Source organism: Canis lupus, chromosome 33 (assembly GCF_011100685.1).
Source record: "Canis lupus familiaris isolate Mischka breed German Shepherd chromosome 33, alternate assembly UU_Cfam_GSD_1.0, whole genome shotgun sequence".
Classification (NCBI taxonomy): domain Eukaryota; kingdom Metazoa; phylum Chordata; class Mammalia; order Carnivora; family Canidae; genus Canis; species Canis lupus.
In genome coordinates this window covers 12,530,322-12,549,139 of record NC_049254.1, presented here as the reverse complement: position 1 = coordinate 12,549,139, position 18,818 = coordinate 12,530,322, and the positions used below count along the sequence as shown (strand labels likewise).

The window sequence follows — 18,818 nt, the reverse complement described above, 5'->3', positions numbered from 1 at the left end:
ATTTAAAAAACTAGTCATAGATCTGATAGGCAGCCAATTAGACAATAAAAGTGTCTCAGCAGTGTCAGACCTTACGACAATCCTTAAAATTTCTTGTATGTCTACTTATTTTTTTAAATCCTAGTGTCACTGCTAGTTTCTTATCTACAAAATACGCTCAGAACACTTTATCAGGTGTTAAAAACATATATTTGAAATGAATTATTGATGGATTTTCAAGTTGGTGCTCTTGTGTTCCTAGCAAATGATGGGTATCTGTGGATTATAGCTTAGGGGTACAGCCCAAGACTGGGGAACAGACATACAAAAATGGAACGCATGATCTTACCATTAGGACTACAAGATCCCAGCTAACAAGATAATATCTTGACAAAAAAACGTCTACTTTTTGCTGGTATTGCTGTCAAATGCACCCAAAGTGTTTTCATCCCTGAGACGTTATGAGACTTCGTCAACAAAACCTCCTAAGGTTTCCAAACCCTAGTTTAAGTAAAACCCCTGCCATGAAGTCATATGTTCACAGAAACTGGTATAATCACAGGAGGTCAAAGTGTTCTATTTTGCAGCTGAATTCCAAAATGAGCTGGATAATTTTATGACCAGCAATAAAACTAGTAGTTATGAGAGCTAAAATAAAAAAGCTAATCAGATCTCATGTTTCAGGACATAAACTTGTCACCATGAACATTAACAAGATTCTCCCCCCCTTAAATGGCAATGCAATATGTTATGGAGGATTTTCACTTTTTAGTCATCTATGCCATATGTTTGTTCCTGGGAAAATTCAATTCAACATGCATTTATTAGGTACCTACTGTGAACAAAGCGCCATCCTAGGCAAGATTTCCACAGGGTTGAGAGACTTGCAAAATAGAGTTAGGTATAATCTAGTTGCAGAGGGAGATGTGTGCAACCAAAGCCTACTGCAGTGACTTCAGGGCGTCAAGAGTCATAGGATTCCCAAGAGTTTACATTGTAAATGTCACAAGTATTCTTTGGGGCAACTGTAAGGGGATACTATGACCAGGAGTTCGTTCTCTTCAAATATCAAAATCCTTACCCAAGTCTGAGATGAAGGGTGTCCACCCAAACCTTCAAGGGTTCCCTGTTACAACTCTAATGTCAGGGACTGTCTAAGGGACAAGACTGGAGAGTGGAAGAATGTTAGAAAAAAAAACGAATTTGCTTTAGCCTGGTATGATTTTCTTGTCTAAGGAGTTCTGCATTTAAAAAAAAAAGCAGATCTCTCTTCAGGAGATTTTTAAAAATCCATAATTTCCTAAATGCAAATCCATCTCTTTGGAAAAGCTCTGTCATATTTGGAAGACAATTTGCTTTCTCCTATGGCAGAAAGAGCCATAATTCTAAATGGCATTCTATCCACAATGCTAGAGAGTGGAAAGGAAAAGTGATGCCAGGAAGCTTAGGGTACTTGGCAGGAGAGGAGAAATAAAGCATAAACAAGGTCAAATCTAGATGCCAAGGGAAACTCTGATAGTGAGAAATCCCATCGCAAATGTCTGGAATCTAGTTACCTCTGCTACTTCCAGGGAGACAGGAAATTGTGGGCAATTCTATTTTCACAGAGCAGCAAAGCAGCTAACAGGGAAAAAGTTTTCTAGACTTGAATGGGAAGTAGGGATTCTGAAAGAGTAGGCTGAGCCTTCCACAAAAGCTACAATAGCCTAAGCTTCAGTTATAAACAGAAAACTGTCATAGGAAACAGAATAAAATAGGCACTATATGATTGAGGGGCAAAGAATGGACAGTGGAATTTCAGAAAAATAAGCTACTAATTATGAAGGTGCTATGGAAATCTTGAGAGAAGACATTTAAAGGTAAGCAGAATTTCAAGTGATGGACGAGGCATTATGGTGTGAGGCATTCCAGTATAAGGAGATAGTGCAAACAACAAAAGAAAATAGATTAACTGTTCCTATTTTTCAGCAAAGGACTAATACTACAGTGAAATTGTACTATCGCGCTCTTTGTTGGAGAAGATGAGACTGGAAACTTAATCTCAGGTGTGTAATTTCTTCAGGAGACAACAGGGAATCTATAAACAGAGGATGGCCATGGGCTGGCGTACTGTTAAAGACATAAATCTGTAAGCCAGCATTGTGAAGGGTGACACTGAGCGTCAAGAGACAAGAAACATTATTCCCCTTGTCTGGGAAAGTATTCCTTCTTCCTTTGCTTAATTAGAGAAGGGACTTAACCACTAGGTTTTGGCTTTGGCATTCACTTATTCCAGGAAGCCTTCATGATCCTCAAGTCTGGATTAGGACTAAACTGTAAATATTGATTTATATGTCAGTATCTGCCTTAGACTATCAACTCCATTAAAATAGACACCTTGTCTGCCTTATCCTTCCTTTACCATTTTCCTTTTTTGTGCCTTGTCCCTTGTAGATACTTAATTCATATTTATTGGATAAGTAAATGAAAAAAAAATGTGTGACTACTTTGAATAAATCAGTTGGCAGACAAGGGCATCAAAATAGTGACCAAAGAAGTGAAAATCATGGGAAACATATGGAAAATACTATCCAAATGATTGGGAACCCATGGGATGTGAAAAGGGAACTATGAGTTGAAAGCGTCTCTATGTGTCCAGCCCAGATATGAGGCTACATCTGGTACAGTGATGCAGCCAGAGTTCTAGTTCCTCCCACATAGAATCTCTTCCTTGTACAAAACCTTCAGTTGAGGTGTTTGGAGATCTCTTATTAATTTTAGAAATGTGTTCATGGTTTCCCCCTATATGTACCCTAAAGGTTGATTCCTGGGATGGGAAGATGTAAGATCTTGATGCCAACTAAATAGGGTCTGATACTCCTCTTGGGAGTGATTCCTTATCATAACCATCATTCTGACGGGAAAAAGAAGCCAGAAGTTTGGATGTTTAGTTGTTCTTTAGGCATCTGCCACCCAGAAAATTATCACTGTAACCCTTCTCCATATTCAAACAATATATCTGAGAAAGGTAAAAATTTTTGTTGAATAATTTCCTAGAATAAAATGGTTCAAGTCTATGAATGTCTGTAATGTTGGCACAGTAGTGAGAGAATAATCCACATAGATTCTTATTGTATAACACACAAGAGTGGCTACACTGTACTTGGTTCCATGGAGTTAGTTATGGTGCCTGGACTGGAAGTTACATCTTCCATATAAAGGTAACCGTTTTGAAGCAGGTGATTTAAATGGATTATTATATAACGTAATATGTTTCGATACGTATATTGTAATCAAAATTCATTGTTTTAAGAAAGAAGAAAAATAAACTTCAAAATCTTCTTTGAAAAAGAAAGTTAATTTTCATTGAAAAAACATCTGCTTAATTTGGTAGCCAAATATCAGAATGAAAAAAAGAAAATTCTCAAAGCTGTGATTCGAAACCTGAAATAATTAAATTCTTAATTTAGAATGGAATTATTATAACTGGTCATATTTTTCTGCACATTAATCTAAAAGAATTTTGTATTTGGATTATTTAGCCATTGAATATGCACCTGCTTCTCAGATTGGCAAGGCAACAATTTACTGTGAAGAATCAGTTGTTTTGAATGGCTAATTGGTTACAGGTGCAATGAATTAGCCATCTGCCTTAGAGACTGACTCAACTAAGGGAAGGAAAATCCTTTTCTGTCACTTTGGGAGCACATCAGTGAGCTGTGATTCTAACTTGGAATTTGTGGATTCTATGTGGGATGAGGTAAGTGGGAGGAAAAGAAAACAAAGTTAGTGGTTAAGCAGAAGACTATTATAGAGTCATAAGTGAGACTAGTTTATTAACTTTTTTTTTTTAAAGATAAGGTTGCCTCTTTTGTTAATTTTTTTTTAACTTTTATTTATTTATGATAGTCACACACAGAGAGAGAGAGAGAGGCAGAGACACAGGCAGAGGGAGAAGCAGGCTCCATGCACCGGGAGCCCGATGTGGGATTCGATCCCAGGTCTCCAGGATCGCGCCCTGGGCCAAAGGCAGGCGCCAAACCGCTGCGCCACCCAGGGATCCCCAGTTTATTAACTTTTTAATCAAGAATCTAATTCTCTTTTGAAATAAACCTCCAATCATCTCAAAATATAAAATAATTGAAATATATCCAAAAGAGAGAATGGTAACCCCATAGGTGGATTCACACCAGTGCAATTGATGTGATCTTGGTTTTGGTTTTTATTTTCTATTGTTCTCTTGTCATTCAAATTTAACTTTTGACATATTCTGAAAGTGTATGATAATAATTTATTGAAATGTCACAGTACTTGAAGTCTTTTATTTAATCAGGTGACTTTCTGATTTCTCAGCTAAGGTGAGACGTAACATTTTAAATGGACAACAACAACAACAAAGGATGTCACAATCTTCTGGCTCCTATGTCTAACCTTTAATAACCTTAAATAATCGAGAGTTTCATTTGGCTTATCATGTTTCCTCAATTAGCTGTTAAAGACTCCCAGAGTCCTGTAATTTGTTCTGAGTAGGGATTTTTCTAAAAAGCTCCTCTTTTGCCCACCCATATTTATCTTGGGGAATTGATAAAATGGAAATTAGCTTTTCCTCATAAAATGATGTGGAATCCTTCTGGGTGCATGCACCCAGAAGCACAATTTTCCTTCTAGTTAGACTTCTAATATATTCTAATATTTGATTGACTTGGTCAAACAAATTAATAGTTTTGCCATCTTTAATTATTTTCAGCAAAACAAAATCATTTCTCCTTACGTGTTTTCCCTTATTAAACAATATGACTTTTTGCCGTCACTGGGAAGAACAACCAAAGTAACCTAGCAGGGAGGACTCTTCTACATCATTTTAGATACTAAGAATATGTGAGAATAAATGGGAATTTTAGGCATGATTTTTTGTTTTCCCAAAGTGTCTCATTTCTTTCATAATACAAACTGAATATTTGGGGAGAATACTATTGCACGATTCCAATTAAGATTTAGGATTAGGTTGTTTTAAAAAATATTTCCCATCAGAAATTGAGTAAATGAAGTACAATATTTTTCCAGTTTTCCTTACCTGGTCAATATGTCATGAGATTTTTTTTTTCAATAGAATGCCATTTTAATTTCCTTTATTTTAAAATAGTTTTTAAAGATTTTATTTATTTGGGAAAGAGAGAGTGCATGCACGTTGAGGGGGTGGGTAGAAAGGGAGAAACAAGCAGACTCCCCACTGGGTGGGGGCTCCAAGTGGGCCCTAGTATCATGACCTGAGCTGAAAGCAGACACTTAACTGACTGAACCAGCCACGCGCCCCTTAATTCCCTTTATTCATTTAGAAAAATAAATTCCTGAATTGTACATTCTCTTTGAGTATACATACAGTTTTATTGCAATGAAATCTTTGTACAGCAATGAATTATTTCTGACAAAAGTTCACCCCTTTCAAATACTATTCAATAAAGTGACTTTGCATCTGATCAAAATATGTAGTCCAGGATTTCTTAAGACCATTGTAAACAGACATGGTTTATGTAAATCTACAGATTGCTCTAAAAATAATGTGTCATTAATTAGCTCTATAAAAGTAATACTTTTCTCACTTTCATATAAACATTTTCTTTTCTCTTCCCATTAAATGTAAAAGTTACCAAATAGTTATCAAATGCTCTCAAATAACATTTTTTTTTCTATTTGTTTCTGAATGCATACAAATGTTCACGTTGATTTTCTCCTCTAACAAAGTAATATACCTTGTGGTATATCTCTGCTCTATTCCCTCCCTTTATTCCCTGTTAGCGATGTCCTTCTCCATTGCAAATCAGTGTCAAAGAAAATCCTTGTGTCACAGAAGCTATGTTTATGGAGGTTACTAATGATAGAATTGAGAATTACGTATGTAGCTCATCTAAAATAATCTGTGTTACCATTGGAGCTGGAGGTCACTTTAGAAATCCTCTTTCAGACTACTGGTTTTTCAAACATTTTATAGCCACAGGACTCCTTCAAATGCAAATGTAAAATGCAGTAGAAAAATGCAGCACTATTCCAGTTGATGCTCACATCCATTTTTTGTTACTTTCTTCTTGTTTCTGCAATCCTTAATGTTCTGAGTTAAAGAGTCCTTTTGAACCATGTTTTTTTCCTGCCAGAAGACTAAGGCATAGAGGAATCATTTGGCTTTTCTAAAGGCAAGCAGTAGTTAAGAAAACCAGAAGGAAAAGTAAGTTCTCTTGAATTCTAGTTTTTCTTTACTATTAAAATATGAATTTTATTTTATTTTTTTAAATATGAATTTTAATATTTGAATTATCCATAGAGTTTCTTTTTATTGGTTAAAATGCCCTGGATCACTTAATTCCTTCATTTGACCTAACTCATGCATATGAAGATACTATGCCAACCCCTTTCTAGATCCCCACTACTCTGAGCTCATGATAACCTTAAATCCCAGTACCTAGGACTTTCAATCTCTTAGACAGTTGATTATGCCACATGCTTAGCACGGGGCCAATAGATGCCTCTGGGCTATTGATGATTTCATTAAATCTTTACCAATCTATTTATTTACACAATTTCAACTGGAAAAAATGCACTGAAATGAAACATCTCATTTCCAGTACTGGCCTAAGGCAAAAAGAGACAATGATACATATCCCCAATTTAGACTAGATGAAACTAGCTACATTTCAAATAGAGAATTCACATTGTGAGTTTAAAACCAAGTTAACCTGAAAGGAGACATTTTCTCCCTGTATATCTGTGCACAGCTTCAGTTGATGGCACTATGAACTATGTATCTGAACCAAAGGACCAAATTTTTCTAAAGAAATGTTAAAACTTGCAAATTAACTCAAATATTGCCTTAGAGTTTCCTCTCTATTGTCCTACCACAGTGGTCTCTGTGGCATTCACTGGTGGCAAACATGAAAAACTGTCTTATTGAAGTGTCTTGATTGCCATATTGATCATTTTTTTGTGCTTTTGTTCTTAAGCACAGCGGGAAAAGAAAGCAGTCAAGCAAGCTTTCACTTTGACCAAAATGAAAAAAGAAAAAAAAAAAAGATTTTAGGACAGAGAAGCAATTGGTTCCAGTTAAAAATCAGTTAAGGAAAATTTTCAGTATGGAAAGATAGCTTTTGTTTTGTAATGACGATTTTGTCGATTAGTCATAAATGAACTTGAGCACATTTTCTTGATAATCATGAAGGATGATGGCTAAATGGATCAACCACACGTATTTTATAGTTTGTCCCACTGTAGTGGGTCTTTTCTCTACCTACTGGGTTCCAAGTAGTTACAAATGAAGTTGTCGATAACCAATCAACACTGGAAAGGAGAGTTTCACCAGAAATGTAATTAGATTACGTAATTAGGTTTTAGCTGATGTGTGTTTCTAGAGAAGTTCAGGAGCTATACTTAGGTTTCAGCTTACACTTGTCTTCCACTAGGGTGTGTTCTTTCCCCCTTCCCTCTCTCTTTAGTATCCTGATCAGATCTCCAAATGTCCAAATCAGCTTTCATTATTCAAAGCTCACTGTACATTTCAAATACCAGGTTGATTTCTTAGTTTTCATGTTCTCCATGTCTCATGATTTTATATAAGAAAAGCCATTTCTTTTTTTTTTTTTTTTAATTTTTATTTATTTATGATACACACACAGAGAGAGAGAAAGCAGAGACACAGGCAGAGGGAGAAGCAGGCTCCATGCACCGGGAGCCCGACGTGGGATTCGATCCCGGGTCTCCAGGATCGCGCCCTGGGCCAAAGGCAGGCGCCAAACCGCTGCGCCACCCAGGGATCCCAAGCCATTTCTTATTTACTATGTACAGTGATATTAATATTTCTTTACTATGCAGTATTCTTGTAGTTAACAGCATGCTCTTTTATAACATCTCATTGGAAATATTTATACTCTGAAACATTATTTTTTAAATAGTTAAATGTAAATCATTTATACTGCAATACTTTATGGGAGAAGCATATGCTGAATTTTAATGGTGTTTTAGTTTGCAATCCCAAACTGTGAATGCATGCACACAAAACCATGAAATGACTAATGAAATGTTCCATCAAATGTAAGCTGGCTACATAAGGGTCTACATATAAAGGTCTATCTATCTTATCTATGTATCTATTAGTTTATATACATATATAATGAAAAAGTATATGCAAAATATCAATGAAAAGATTATATTTAATTATCAAGTATTAATATTCAACCTCCAAATGGTATTCATGTAGATGGTACAGAGATAACTGAAGTTTTGAGAACAATTATTCTAGTTACTAGGCAACTTCACTAAGCATCAAAATTAGAATCAACTAGGTAGCAGCTTGACTCCACCCTGGACCTCAAGGCTCTAACTCTCCAGGAATGGATAATGCCCTTCTGCATTTTAAAGGAGCTTTTCAGGTGATTCTGACACTGACATTGAGCTAGAAAGATTGAGGATTTCTTCTGACTTTAAAAATAGATGATGATGATAGATAGATAGATAGATAGATAGATAGATAGATAGATAGATAGATGCCTGGGTAGCTCAGTTGGTTAATCAACTGGCTCTTGATCTTAGCTGAGGTCATGATCTCAGGGCCATGAAATTAAGCCTCAAGTCAGGCTCTGTACTAAGCACAGAGCCTGCTTAAGATTCTCCTCCCTCTTTCTGTGCCACATGACCGCATAGTAAATAAATAAATAAAAATAAATAAATAAATAAATAAATAAATAAATAAATAAATAAATATTTTTAGAAAGTGGATATATATCCACTTTTATTTTTTTTTTCCAGCCCTTGAAGTCCTTTATTAAAACAATTCACAGCATAGTATTTGAGACAGACAGTGTTGGCCAGCCAAATCCCAGGAGGCTAAGATAAGAAATCAAGGTATGAACATCCTTCCTTGCCTTTCTGGAGAGAATTCCTTCATGAAGACAACCAGACCTGAGCAGCACCATGTTAGAGGGTGGGTGGTCCATACGCAGAAGCAGTAAGAACACTTGAAGTCAGGGTGACCCTGCAGCACTGCATTAGGCTGTGGGCTCCCAATGTCCAACATTGTAGCATACATGGTGGGAGCAGGTACACCGTCAATTGCTTTTTTGAGTTCTCCCTTCCATATAGAGCTGCATCTTTAAAATATCTGATGTCATCATTTTTAGTGGTATCTGCCAGGCGTCATGCATGCAGACGTCTTGCTCATCTGCCAGGGATCCAGGGAAAGTCCTTGATGATTTGTTTCCCTGTGCATAAAATGGATTCCTAACTGAAAGAGATGCTGTGAGCAACACGTTTTTTAATAGTAGTAAAGTTTCTAGAATAGTACTTGATATCATATGCATTAAGTAAGTTGCCAGTATTTAGTTCATCCTCCAAAGTAGAACTTTACAATTACCTTTAGAAAATTATATAGCAAAGAAAACAGCTTGGTTGGCAGGAGGTAACCTTGGCATCATACACAAGCCTGTAAAAGTCTGGAAGGTTAAGACTGCCTGGCTGCCTAGCTGTTCTGATGATTGCTCAAGGAGAAGGCTGGCATTAAGAAAAATCTGCTTTCCCTAAGGTACTTAAAGGCAAAGGCTGCATAAATCATGCTCATCCTGTGGTCCTAAAGGAGCTTAATCCAAAGAAGGTCACTTGGTGGAAAGTTGGCTCAAAAGAGTTTGGAGTATGGCTCAAAACCAGCGTGGTGAGAGAATATTTACAAAATACAAACTGAAGGCGACATTATCTGAATTTAGGAAACCAGACTTTATCCTGGAGTGGGAGTCGGGGAAGGAGGAACGGGGACTAAGTGTGAACATTTTTCAAGCCTGAAATTCGGATATAAATACCTGCCATGCTCTAGGAAGATCGAAGTCAGATTCCATTATTGCTGGTCAAGTATCAACTCTTCTTCCCCTTATGACCCCTTCCTTTTTCCTGCTGCTTTTTTCACCCCTGCGAAGCTAGCAGCAGCTCATCTAATGGAATGGAGTAGCAGAGACAGGCGGCCTGGCAGAAAAGTCAACCGTACCCCTTGTGCCACCAAAGCCTTTTGAAGGCTAATGCGGGTCAGAAATGGGAGTTCTTCATCATACAGAGAATGAAAGTCTAATGACAGAAATGTCATCTTTTTACAGTTACAATTGGAGAACTTGTTCTCTACTTCCTTTTGTAGAAAAACTCAGAAAGGCTGTCAGTATCTGCCAACACATTCTTTTTTGAATCTCACATCAGCCGGACTTACACCCACATTATTCTACACAAACTGCTCTCATCGAGGTCAGAGATGACTTCCAGACATCGATAAATCCAGTGGTCTCATCTCAGTCCTCATCTGATTTGATCCAAAGCCGGCATACGACACACCGCCTTTCTCCTTTATACACTTTCATTTGCTTTCTGGAATATTATCTCTTAAGGTTTTCTTCCTACAACAGTAGCTATTTCTTCTTAGTGTCTGTGGCTTTTCCAAATTACCTCTCAATTCTGAAGTGCTCTGGGGTTTGATCCTTGCACTCACCTTCCCAACTATATTCACTTCTTAGGAGAGTTTATCTAGTCCCAAGGCTTTGATATAATTTATAGCTGCAGTTGCCTCCTATACTATCCTAGACCACTCGTCTGAATCCCACACATACTTTATTGTATATGCAGTTTATTCACTTAGATGTGCGTTGGCTTCTCACAGCCAAAACTTAACTGTTGACCTCAGTCTGCCCACCAGACCTGTTTCTATCTTGATCTTCTTCCATCTTTGTATACAGTGACCTCAATCCTCCTGGTGCTCAGGTCAGGAAACTCTGAAGTCATTCTAGATTTGCTCTTCTGACATCCTACATCCAATTCATTAGGAAATCACTTTGGCTCTACCTGCAAATTATATCGTGAATCTGATTACTGCCCAATACACCCATCATTGACACACTCAGCTAAGTTGCCATCATTTGTCACCTGTACTATTGAAAAGCCTCTTAATGGTAGTCTCCTTGTTTCAATTCTTATCCGCTACTGTCCATTTTTCAACACAGAAGCTGAGAGTGATCCTGTTAAAATAAAAGTCAGATTGCTTCGTTCCTCTACTCAGAACTGTCCAACTGTGTCCCTTTTCTTTCATAGAAAAGTCCAAGCTTTTTAACATGACATACAAGACCCTACATCATCAGGCTCTGATGCCTCTTCAGTGTCATTTTCCTCTACTCCATCAGTTACAGGATCCCCAACTTCCTGCCTGTCCAAGAGCACACAGAATTTGCTCCTCCCATAGAGAATTGTATTTTCAGTTCCCTCTGGAATGCTTTTTGCCAACACATGTATTTTCCTGGCTTATGCATTACCTCAAGTGTTTTTCAGAGGTACCTTTCTCAGCCCACATATAATCAACTCCACATTCAAGTCAATCGTTATTCCCATTTCTCTACATCACTTGTTACCACCATATTATAAAGCTTTAAAAATTTGTTTATGCTTCATATTTTGTTTCTTGCTGTATCACATACACCTGGCAAATGAGAGATGTTCAAGAGATATTTAAATAAATGAAACTAAATGGAACAATCATGGGGCCCATCAGAGAGCTCATGGAGAGGAAAGGAAGGACACGGTCTCCAGAGCTAGTTTGAAAGGGCACTAAGTGAGAAGTGTGGGGGAAATAAAGCTGTTAATGCCTACATTTTTTAAATAACACTTTTAACTTAATGAATACATGTATATTATATAACTATTTATAATGAGAATATTGCACATTGGAATTAATTTGATGTTTAAAATCCACTTACTTTCACTGTTAAATAGAATACATATTACCTTTATTTTTACTAATATTTGTACCTTTATCAGTGCTTTAGATACTTCAAATGTACTAACTCAACAATTCATGGTTTTGGCTATTATTAGATTTTCTTAGATTTCATTGTAATTATTTGTTGATATATTTACTCCTTTCTTAGACTATATGGGCTGCAGAGGCAGTTACATTTTAGATTTTTTGCTTTTTTTGTTTTAAATAACCTTGACACCTAACTAAGCAGTTGACACATAACAGGAACTAAAAAAAAAATGTTTGTGAATTTTATTTTTAGTAAGTAGTTGACTGTGTTCTCTTTTAATATAAATAGTATACACTACAGGATTCTCAGAACATGTTAGCCAGGGAATTTTTATCCAAGCAAGTTGCTCTTCAAATATAAAGTCTACAAATACAGAATTTTTATTCAAAGAACACTGGGAATATTGTGTTCCCGAGCCCTTCTTGAAAAAATACTAGTGCTCCCGCAAATTAAGGATATTTTAGCAAAAGAATTGGCAATAAGCATTGGATATATTTAATTATAAATGCAAGCAAAAAAAAGTGATGATAAGGATTAAAAAAATGGAATGTAAATTTTAATTGCCCCCAGGCATAGAAATGATATAAAGAATAATAAAAATTGGGAGAAAGGGGAGCAATACTGGAAGTAGAATAAGCTCAGTGATCCTCACCTGTGAGGATGAGGGTCAAAGAATTTCATTTAAATTACTATTCAAGTAGTAAAATTTTAGAACACTTAAGAGAAAAAAGTAATCATTCAGTAAGAAAAATAATTGTTAACAATATGTAAGCGATAACAGATACAATCTAAAAGAGGGTGGCCTTGTATTAAATGTATTACAGTACAAGTGTAAAGTTGACTACTAAAACAAAAATACAAGACTACAAAAATTTCAGAACTATAATAGAGGCAAAGAAAACATTTATACAAACCACACATGCACATGTATATATACATGTGTAATTTATACATGTTTATATATGTATTCACATGTAAATAAATTATATAATGTTCATGTGTTATGCATTATATGTTGTTTTACATGCTACCAGTTATATGGTGTACAGTGTTACCTGAAATATGGCCATATCTCTTTTTTTAAAATAAATATAAATGGGCTTAACTATTAAAAGCAAAACATCTTTAGTGTGAGTTACAATGCTTTGCTGTAGAAAGTGATATTTCTAAAACAAATAGATTCAGAATAGTTAAATATAAAATACAGATTAGTTAAGTCAGGGAAATGCAAACTAGGGAAAATCACAGGTAGTACTCTTGCTCTCAGACAATGTAGAATCTAGACCAAAAGTACTGTAATGCAAAAGTACAAGAGACAATAATCTCATTAGATCCAGGATATAATACATAAGAACATGTAGGTACAAACACTGTTGCAAGTGTATTTCACGTAGCAAAAGTTACACATGATATGGAAGAGGGACGAAAAAAGAGTAATTTCACAGTGTAGAAATCCAAAACAGGCACTGACACAGCCATGTGGAAAGCTTACCATCATCAGTGATGTCATGTTGATAGCATGTATCCTTGGTATGATGTGATAAAAAAAGCAGCTTACCTCTGTGGTTTTCTTCCCCAAGACCCACACTCCAGTCTAATCATTAGAAACATTTTATACAAACTCAAAATGAGGGAAATCCTTCAAAATACCCACTAATATTCCTTAGAACTGTCAAGATCATCAAAAACAAGGAAAGTAAGAGAAAGTGTCACAGCCAAGAGGAGCCCAAGAAGACATGATAACTAAATATAATGTGATATCCTGGATGGGATCCTGACACTGACAAGGATATTAGGTAAAAACTAAGGCAGTCTTAAAAATATATGGACTTTAGTTAGTCAAAATATATCATTATTGGCTCATTAGCTGTAACAAATTTATTAATATATGATATTAATAATAGGAATGTATGGGAACTCTATTATTTTCACATTTTTTCAGAAATCTAAAACTTCAAAAAATAAGGTCTCATTAAACCATTTTTTAAAAAATAAGGTAAGTTTTGTATATTTTGTTAACTTTTGTGGGACACATAGGAATATATATATTTGTGTTTACATAAAGATAGGCTGGGAATTTATAACAGAACCTAATAAAAGAGGTTACGTGCAGGGGAAGATGGAGAAGGGAAACAAGATAGATGCTCCCTGAGGCAGGAACAAGGCTTCTTAAAATGTACCTTTATATATATGTTTTTTTCAAAACATGTGAAAGTCTTAATTTTAAAAATGCACATGAAAGAATAGTAATTGACACAGAAACCTCTTATTAAAATGGCCCAAATTTCAGTCCACCATATTAAGTCATGCAAATTCAGAAAATATTGATTTCCAAAATACATTCATTTTTAATTGTTTCAATTCTGTTAATATGTCTGGGCAGCAACCTGGCCCAGAGAGATAGAGTAATGAGTAATTAAGTGTATAATAAGGCACTCTATTATAACTCTAATTTTAAAATTTTGCAAAGTACTTTCACATGTGCTATCTCATTTATTTGACTTTTAGAATAAATAAAAAAGAATAAGCAAAGAGATTTCCTTTCCTCCTTCCTTCCTTCCTTCCTTTTTTCTTTTCACTTCTTTTTCTTCCTCTCCTCTCCTCTCTTTTCCTTCCCTCTTCTTTCTTTTTAAAAGAAATCCAAGTCTTAGAAAAGTAAAGAGACCTTATTTGTAATGTGAAAGTGGCAGAGGAAAGTGGAGATAAAAGAATCAATTTTTTTTCTAGCTCCTAATTCAATGTTTTCCACTATATTTTGGGGTCTATGTGAAAGTTACAGACCTTTAGTAACATCCTAATGGTCATAAATTCTGCAGTATATTGTTCTCTTGAGAGAGATTGCAGTAGTTACCTGTAGTCAAGAAGTAAGTTGAGTAGGATCCATGTATGCTGTGAGCAGATAACAGTAAGAGTAACAGTTTTTAGATGAGAGCGGCTAGATTTGAACCAAAAACATGCAAATGAGTAGATTGATAATGCTTACCAACCATAAGAACTATCAGGCGCCTAATAATTAAGTCTGAATATTTCCTCTGCTGATTTTCTTCAATCATGAAGGACTCCCAGATAAACTTTCAAATAAACAAATATGAAGGCATTTCCACTACTAACTTCCCTAGAGTGCATGTGACTAGGGTGTGTCACTTCAAGGATAAGCAATTACAGAATCATATAATGCAGATTCTTACACTCAAGATTTGCTCTTTTTCTTGAATATATTAAATGATCACTCTTACCTTTATATTTTCAAGATATGTATTAAAACCACTTGATGTTTTTTCTCTCCTTAGATATTTAGTCAGCTATTCCCATTCCTTGGCCTAACTACCAGAGAAATTTTTAAAAAATCATTCAAGTTCATCTTTCTAGTATTATTTAAGTTAATACCACCCTTAATCAGTATCAGATACAATTACAGAAACTCATCCAGAACAAAATACCATCAAGAATGTGACAAGAACAATACATTCACAAGAACTCAGATACAAATTGATTTGCTGGGTACATGGATAAACAAAAGAAAAGTTCTACCCCGGTAAAGCTTCCAATGTTTTAGAAGAAAAATAAAGCAGAAACTATATAAATAAACATGCATATGTAATTGCAAATATTGGCAAATGATACTAAGAAAAAACAAACTGGTAGGATAAAATTAATATTTGAGATAGAATTGGAGCTAAATTCTGGTAAATAATTAAGCATAAGCCAGACTATGCAAGATAGGAGACAAAGATAGAGGTAGAGCTTCAAATTTTACTAGAAATCTAATGTGGAAAAAGTTCTACATAGTTAAGGAACCAAACAAACATGAACATTTTTCCTATAGTTACAATTTAGTGAGTGAAAAGGTTTTTTTCCTAAAAATAACTAGCACTTCCACATGCAATCTGAAGTGTATTTCTGTTAGTAGATTATCAGAATCTTATAGAGTTATGTTATATTCTAGTGCAATTAAAAAAAAAAACAACAAAACTAAGTGGTTCTAAGAAGGGTTGGGCAATAATTGAATTTGTCTTTATAAAATACGCACTCTGGCTGCCCTGTGGGGTATCATGCAGAGAACTGTTTAAATATGAGGTAAGTGACTACTGCAACATTCGTACACATGAGAGACACAATATTGGACTAGGAGAGAGTATTATGAGTATTTTCCTGCCATAATGTTGTGCAATGACAACCTCAAAAATCATAAGCATTTATTTTTAATACTCATGGGTCTCCAGGTAGACTGAGGACTCAGTAGCTTACCTTGAGCATTGGAAACAGATCTGTTCCATATATCTACACTTTTATCCTAGGACCGCCGGATTCCCCAGGAATGTTCTTTTCAAGGCAGATGGGCAGAGGTGCAAAAGTCTAAAACAAATTATGTAAATACATTACATACATTATGTAATACCCTGTCAGAAGGGACATACATAATATATGCCTGCATTCCTTTAGCTAAAGCAAATCACATGACCAAGTAAAACACTGAGTAGGGAAATACAGTCTAGCTACTCTAGTGGGAGATACAAAATCATGTTGCAAAGACAGTGTATGTATAATTCTGTAACAGAAAATGAATGCAGAGTTTAATCAAAGAAACTATTATAATAGATTGGATGTATGATATATTTTGGAGGTGGTATCTAATTAGATATGAAGGGTGAGAGAGGGAGTGATAAATGATGATCCCCACATTTTTGATATAAACAATTAGGAAGATGCAAGTGCCATTTACTGCTAGAAGGAGACTGGAGTAAAAAGAAGTTGAGGTGAGAAGAAGAGCAAAATTGTAGTTTGGTTTATGTCAAAGCATTAGACAAGAGTTATAGAGGTAGGTAACTGAATATCATGTTTGGAGTCAAAGTGTGGTTAGGGCTAGTCACTGGCCTTGCCTTTTCTTTTCTTTTTTTTCTTTTCTTTTCTTTTTTCTTTTCTTTTCTTTTCTTTTCTTTTCTTTTCTTTTCTTTTCTTTTTTCTTTTCTTTCTTTTCTTTTCTTTTTTTTTCTTTTTTCTCTTTTTTCCTTCCTTCCTTCCTTCCTTCCTTCCTTCCTTCCTTCCTTCCTTCTTCTCTTCTCTTCTCTTTCCTTCTTGCTCTTTTTCTTTCTTTCCCTTTTTGTTGCTTCTTTTACAACAACATGAAGTAAACTGTAGAAGCAGCAGTGGAGAAAACAATGGGCCTCAGCCTGTATGGTGTGAAATATGAGGCATGTGAGAGAATAAATTCCTGTAATGAAGAGAGACTTCAGGGGAGGAAGTGCTCAAGAACCAAGAAGTCGAGCCAAAGTTTTAGGGAGTCATAAGAAGGATTTAGAAGATGGAGATTTGGGCTAGATAAGAAGATGTATGGAACAATATGGAAATGAAATTTTTATAAACAAATGATCAAAGAAATGTAGAGATTCAGTTTTGACTAACAAGCAGAGAGGTGAGACATTATTCTTTTATGCTTCCAACCTTTAAAATAGATATTGTAAAAATGAATAACATTTCAAGATTCTTATAAAAGAATAGAATAATCACCATTTTCATTTTCTTGGTACCTTTTATCTTATTTGAATACATATTTCCCTCTTCCAGTAAGTTATTGTATTAAGTCAAATGATAGAAATTTATAAGAGAAAATGTAATATTCTTTCCCTATCACTCTTAAATCTTATCCTTTATATTAACTAATGCTAACAGTTTTTGTATTTTTCTATACATTTTTATGCATATAGGTGTGTATACTTATCCATTTTTTTTTCTGTTGTTGATTTTTTTTTCATATAAACTTGTTTTCTTAACTTGACAATGTATGCTGGAATATCCCTCCAAGTCAACAATGTAGCTCTATCACCTTGTTTGTGATAGCTGTATAATTTATTATATAAATATTTCCTGTGTCTTAGTGTACTAGGCATTAAGGATATGGTGGCAGCAAGATCTAAATAATGTCAGCCTTCCTAGACTCCAGTAGGATAGGAACTTAGTTTGTTATTAACTAACAAATTTATTTATTGTCACAAATGTTGTCAGAAGAAAAATACAGGATGATAAGGAATATTGTGTTTTCTGAGAGGAGATAACAACTAAGCCTAAACCTAATGGATGAGTAAGAACAGCCAGGTGAAAGAGAAATGGAATGGGAAGACCCTTCCAAGCAGAGGAGGTAAACCAACTTAAATTCCCCAGAACTAGAGAACTTGAGTTCTCTAGCGTAAAGGAGAACCCCATAGTGTACAGGAGTTGACCTCTTAAGCCAAATTAAGGAGCAATGAACAAGAACAATAAGAAAACACTGGAAATATTTATGTAGGACAGTGACATTACACAACTTGTATTTTAGAAGAATTGGTCTGTACTGTATAAAACTGATTGGCTAAGAGTGGATGCAAGAGAAACAATCAAGTTAGGGATTCTGGACCCATAGGGTAAGGTAATAGGAGAAGTGAGGAAAGAAGAATTGGACTTGATAAAGTATGGAAGGCTTTATGTTTAATTGGATGAGCCAAGAGTAGTAGAAAGGATGGATTAAAAGATATTTCCCAGATTTCTCATATCAACGACTTAGTGAATGGTAGTTCTGTTAACTAAAAAATAATATTCTCTAGCTCATAACCGGGAGTCAAGTTTCCAGGCAGGAATGGGTTTAATTTCAAACATGTTGAGTTTGAGTGCCTGCCAGATGCCCTAGTAGAGCTGTTTAATGGACAGCTGGGTAGATATGTCTGGAATTTATGGATATGAGTTGGAGATAAAAGTTTTCCTTCCTTTGGTTCCTTTGTTGATGATAAATTCCCAAAGTGGGTCAAATGGCCTTTAACACTTCCATGGTTCTCAGTGTTCATTACTATAATTTTTGTTTAAAAAAAATAAAATTCTCACTTACGTTCCTACTAATCTATGACCATCCCATTTTATCTCATAATTACTATCATTGAATACTGTCATTAATATAGTTTATCTCTGAATAGGTGACTGAACACAAATTTGTTTTAATTTTTACTTCTTCAGTTTGTATGGTAAACAAGGTACAAGGTATGTTTAATTAATTTTATTTCCTCTTGAGTGGGTTGGCTATCC

At 35.2% G+C, this 18,818-nt stretch overlaps 1 long non-coding RNA gene across 11 annotated transcripts in view; it reads left to right on the top strand.

The window, feature by feature from the left end:
* LOC102156904 overlaps positions 1–18,818 on the top strand; it is a 336,233-nt gene that overhangs the window by 175,315 nt on the left and 142,100 nt on the right. For 8 of the 11 annotated variants that reach the window (XR_005383242.1, XR_005383243.1, XR_005383244.1 and 5 more), the window contains 2 exons: positions 1,948–2,024; positions 3,501–3,718. This is a non-coding gene — a long non-coding RNA (uncharacterized LOC102156904). Of the gene's footprint in view, positions 1–1,947; positions 2,025–3,500; positions 3,719–6,107; positions 6,179–8,748; positions 8,845–9,520; positions 9,803–18,818 lie in introns of those variants that run through there. The other 3 variants (XR_005383247.1, XR_005383246.1, XR_005383248.1) reach the window with 3 other exon arrangements.